We start from the raw sequence: 5,610 nt of genomic DNA on the forward strand, positions 1-5,610 counted from the left end.
TTATTGGCAGTGTTGCAAGCTGGCATTTCAATGAAAGTGGCTGCATTGGGCTTCCCTGGGAGAGGGAAGCTGGACATGCTTACATATGAATAGAGATTTCTTTTAATGCAAAACAGCTAGAAAAGGGGGCTGGCAGACTTGTTCGTGAAGGGAATGCTTGGTCAGTAGGAGCAAAGCCTGGGAAAGGCTGAGTCCTTGGTGGACAAACTTTCATGCTTCAGACTAAGAATTCCTACAGAACGATCAGAGAGCAGGCAGGAGGCAAAGCAGAGTGTTCCTTCCTCACCCCGTTACTACTTCTCTTTCTTCTGACCCCTAGGCTCTTTTCCAGCAGGGAGTGAAACAGCTTGTCTGTAAAAATAGTGTGGTCAGCATGCAAAGCCAGCGAATTTGTCATCTCAGACACAGTTCTTCCTTAAACTGCCTTCTCATTACTAGTAAATCTGTGGGGTTGAAATCACTTGCAAAAATAAAAGGAACAACGATTATTTTCATCTGTTTCTTCTAACGTCTATTTTTGTATATGGGACTTTAGAGAACTTCTCTTCAAAATCCTCTTCTTGAATGTATCCCATACCCCTTCTGGAAATGGCAGATTTATGAATTGTATGGTTACTTCTTCCTTCGTACAGCTCAGCCCCAAGTGAGACTTCTCTGTATGCACATACAAGAAAAAGTACAGAAACAGTACCAGAAGCTATCTAATGGCAGAAGCGTAAGAAAGAAAATCAGGAAGAGGCAATTACATTTCTCACCTCCTTATAGATTTTCTCTGGTCTAGATCTGTAAGATTATGTCTTGAGAAGCAATTGAGGATGTAAACTCAAATACAATGAGGCTTTTCAGGCCTAGAAAAGCAAATTGGAAAACACCTCCTATTCTGCACAGTTGTTTGAGAGGCAAGGATTTTCTTACATCTGTTAGATACAAGGCACGTAGTTAACACACTTGGCAAACTTAGCATGTTGGCAGTTGGAGCAGGATAGTAGTAAAAAATAGCGTTTGCTTCCAAGTGTTTTTCCTAAGTTCCTTCTGCAGTCAGTGAAAGAGAAAATCCTTCCTGAACCTGATGCTGGAATTACCCCCTGGCAAATGTTAGCCCTCACAATTGGTGCCCTGGGCATCTCACACCCATGCCCCTTTCAGTGCTCAAACTATGGACTGTGGACAGCCATGGGCAATTTGTAACCATCCTAATCTTTTTCAGTATTGTAATGACTATGCTAATTATGAAATTCTGAAGAGAACTGTTTATATGAATGTGTGGATGTTCGCCCTTCAAGGTACATCCTGCTACTGAACAAAGAGGATTTTTCAAAGCTTTCCCAGTCAGATGCAGGCTCTGAATCTGAAGTCACCACGAGGTGAACTGGAACTGGTATCAGGTCATTTTTATCTGAAATGAGGAGAATGAAGCCAGAAGTTGATCCTTCTGGTCACTTCAGGTTCTGGTGCTCTCTCTTCTGTCACTTAAGCAGGGTATCAGTGATGAGCCATCACAGCACCAAACTTTACCACTGTTGTAAGCATTTCTCTTTAAGTTTGCTTTGAGCATGCTGATGACGGTCTGCAGACCACACGCTGATGCTGACAGCGTGCTAATTGCATTACAGTAATACCTTGCAGCATCAGCAGCCATCAGAGCTCCCATTGGCTTGGCACTGAAGATAGATACAGCCCACCCCCAACAGTGGTCACTGAGAGCCACGGCCACATCCAAGGCAAGGAATCTGCAGGCCCGCGCCCCTTAGATGAAGCTGTGTTGGCAAGTAAATGGCTTTGTTTTGACGTGGAGCTGGGATGGATTGCACAAAACCCATTGATAAAACACAGACTATGTCCGGCTCATTTAGCTTAAAGGTGATGCAATGCCTATACTAGAAGATCTTGATTGTATTGACATACAGATGAAAACATGTAGGTTCATGTGTTGCTTCATAATCCCTGGCCGAGTGTTGCCCAAGCTTCTGAGCTGGAGGAAAGCTCACCTATGCCAGCTATGCAACTGCAGCATGCGTTTCATCATGTCTACCCCTGATGACATGGCTGGGAAGGGAAAACCACGCTTGTACAACAAGGAAGCAGAAATAAAGCTGTGCCACCTATGCAATTTCTCTCATCCATGCCTTGGGGGTGAGTAACTATTATTCATGCAGTGGTTTAATTTTTTTTTCACAGCTTGCTGTAGGATGAAGAGTAAAATTTGGACTGTGCTGGCAATCTTTTAAGACTTTCTTAAGGGTAGACTTGTCTAGAAGAAGATACCTATAGGAAGGTGCTTATATATATGTGAAATGTCTGTACACTGGAAGCAAGATGCCTTCTACACAGTCTGGCAAAGCTCAGTGCTATCAGATTGGATTCCTTCCAGGCTAAACATAAGGGCATTTTAATGAGGAAAAGTCTAGGGAAAAAGTTGCACCTCCTATGCAACCTCACCGGTGATATGTTGCAGATGAGAGAGGTGGTGCTCTGCCCTGCCCAAGCAGCAGGTATTATGACTTTCAGAGTCATAATATGGCTTGGCATACATGCAATAGCCAAAGTAATGGCTATGTGAAGAGAAACCTCAAGCCGTGCCAGCCACAGCTTCCTGCCTTCATGTCAGATGAAGCATTGCTGCATGATGCCCAAAGGAGTAGAACGAAGGTCTCTCTGCACTCTTCTCTTGGCCCTTTCCTTCACAATTGGTAATAAGAACTATAATATCCTCCCCTCCTATAAGATGTAAGGGCTTGACTACCTTGCAAAAACATCCTCTCTGGCAGGCCCAAACTGCCCTAACTGTGGTTGCTTCTGACTCTGGCTACGTGCCTTCCGTGCCACTAGTATTCATGGAAAATTTTACACTTCTCAGTGTTAATTTGATTCTCTTTCTCTTGGATGATGTATATAGTCTAACACTGAAGAAGAACACAACTGCTTTCAGAGAACTTTAGCTGTAAGCACTGAAATAGTAATATGTGGCATAGGAATTGAACTCTTTTGTTGTGAATGTATACATCTGCTGCTTCTGTTTGAGTATATGCAGAGAGAAGAGAATGTTACATCAAAACACACCTGATCTTGATCTTAGCATTAAACCAGGCAGAATTTATAGAGCTTTGGGATTTACAGAGACAGATGGCCGAGACCCAAGCATCTCTGAATATTCAACCATTTCATTTTGGCTCTCAAAATAAGGAGCTGCTTTCCATCACCTTTGAAATGTATATATATATACATATAATATTGTAAATATTGTAAATAGTAAAAAATAAAGTATATTTGGTAGTCTGGTCCACTTGTACCTTACCCAAAAGGACACATCTCTGGTCCTTCTAGTTAATTTATTTACTTAAGATACCACAAATTTCAGCACTCTCCTGTTGCAAAGAATTTTTGAGATGTGGCACTGACAGTATCACAGTCAGTAATCTACATCACTGGATTAACTTGCAGAACACTCGATTTTGGTAAGAACTGAAAGAGGTTGTCACGGAATCCTAACAGTCTACTTTTCAGAAAAGAGAGATAAGACTCTCTCTTCTTGTTGATGCTGCATATGAACTTACATGCCTAGACTTGAACATTTTGTAAGGAGAGTAAATCAAAACAAATGACTTGTGGGAGGATTAAAAATACAGGAGCCTTCCATACAGGTAGATAGGTGATCTCCGTATGCTTCAGATCCAGGAATACTGTCTCACCACTAGATGGAAATAGTGGATTTTACATCTTCTGTTGCATTAGCAGCACTTACACCTGTGTGTTTGCATATCATAAGCCATCTGCAGGCAGCGCTGCAGAAATGTGGATCAGGAATTCTTTGCTAGCAGAGGTGAATGAAAGCCAAGATTTCTATTTCTAGAAATCATCCCTGTTTTACAAGACTAAATATTTCCTAAGTCCTAAGTGAAAGATGATTAATTCATCCTTTCTGAAAGGAATTGCAGGACAGACAGAATTTTGCTTCTGCTAACATGAATTAGTGAACATCAGCCTAATTTAAAATTTACTCTGATGACTCTTGCATAAGACAAAAAGCAACCAACCACACAGCCAACCAACCAAAAAACCCCACGAAGACAAAAAGGAAGGAAGCTGAAAGTCTTGTGTTTCAGTGTAGCTGCTTAATGATGAAAAAGCAATGTGGGTTGCTGCCTTATGACAGACGCTACAGCATTGTTTGCATATTAAAAGAAAACATCTTGCTAGAGAAGCTGAAGGTAATTAAAGGCAGCTCAGTAGGGAAGGTTAGTTAAATAGAAGGGCTTAAAATTTCCCAGCTGAAAAAGGAGCTGATTGTGTAGTGTGTGATAAATCTGACCTTTTTTAGAAGGTATTAAACCTTTAAACTGATTCATTTAGCTCTGCTGCACTGCATCACTGCTATGTGCAAATGGAAGCACCAAAGACCCGAATTCACAGCACCATCTCTGGAACCAGCACAGAGACTTCACTGTCTTACCCGCTTTTGACACCTCAGTCTCTAACTCTTCCACAAAGGCACTAACATGGAGCCACCACTAGTCCACCAAACCCTCACAGGTACCAGGCACAGATTCAGATTTTAGTTTGCTGGTCAGGAGGTGGTGGTTCTGAGTTTCATCCGTTTGGGTGCAAGGTTAAAGGGACAATGACTGGCATAGTCCTGCTGCTGGAAACCTCTCTTTGGGATACATTGGAGTCAGGATTTCTGTTGTGATTCAGAAATAGCAGCGTTCTCACAAAATACGACAGTAGGTCTCCCAGTGCACTGACAGAATCTGACAGAAGATTGGCCTCACAGGGCAAATAACTTCATGGATGTTACATGATGGTGCCAGTTTGCAGCATTGGCAACTGCAGTGCTTTCCTGTCAGAAGTGGGAATTAGGGTACTGCAGATGCACTAAGATCAAATCCGCATTTTCCCTGGGCTAAAGCATGAGGTTGCACAAATGCTTTGTTTTCTTCTTATGTACTACAATCATGGTTTGAATTTTGGGTGGTCCTGTGTGGAGCCAGGAGTTGAACTCAGTGATCCTTATGGGTCCCCTCCAACTCAGGGTATTCTGTGATTCTATGATTCTGTGATAAGCATACGTGTAAATTCTGTGTTTAGATAAATTGTGTTTGCTGCCCATTGCTGCGTGTGGGTAACAGGTATGCTGGATCTGCAGTGAGCCCCACACTGCTGTAGTGTGCTATGATGTGACATGGCAAGCGGATCTGGGGGCTTGATGGGAACGGCCAATAAGCAGTTTTGGAATGCTGAGTCTTTATGGTCTGATTTTTGGGTGGCTCTGTGTGGAGCCAGGAATGATTGGACTTGATGATTGTAATGGGTCTCTTCCAACTAGGGATATCCTGAGTCTGTGATTTTTTGCTGTCTCCGTGCCCCATGCTCAGTCCTACCTGAAATATCCATACAAATAACACCACCATTACTATGATTTATAACAAATGGTGCAGTTTAGGATCCAGCGCCCCAGAATTCCAAACCCTCCTTGCAGCCCAAATCCCGGCAGCCACTTTTGGATCAATTTGCAGCGAGAGGCACAGGGTGGATTTTTCTTCTTTATCCAAAGAAGCGTGAAGGCTGAGACGTCCTCAGTAGTGGCCGCGGCCCTGTGCCCAGGGGTTGCGG

The sequence above is a fragment of the Meleagris gallopavo genome, chromosome 3 (genome assembly GCF_000146605.3).
Source record: "Meleagris gallopavo isolate NT-WF06-2002-E0010 breed Aviagen turkey brand Nicholas breeding stock chromosome 3, Turkey_5.1, whole genome shotgun sequence".
Classification (NCBI taxonomy): Eukaryota; Metazoa; Chordata; class Aves; order Galliformes; family Phasianidae; genus Meleagris; species Meleagris gallopavo.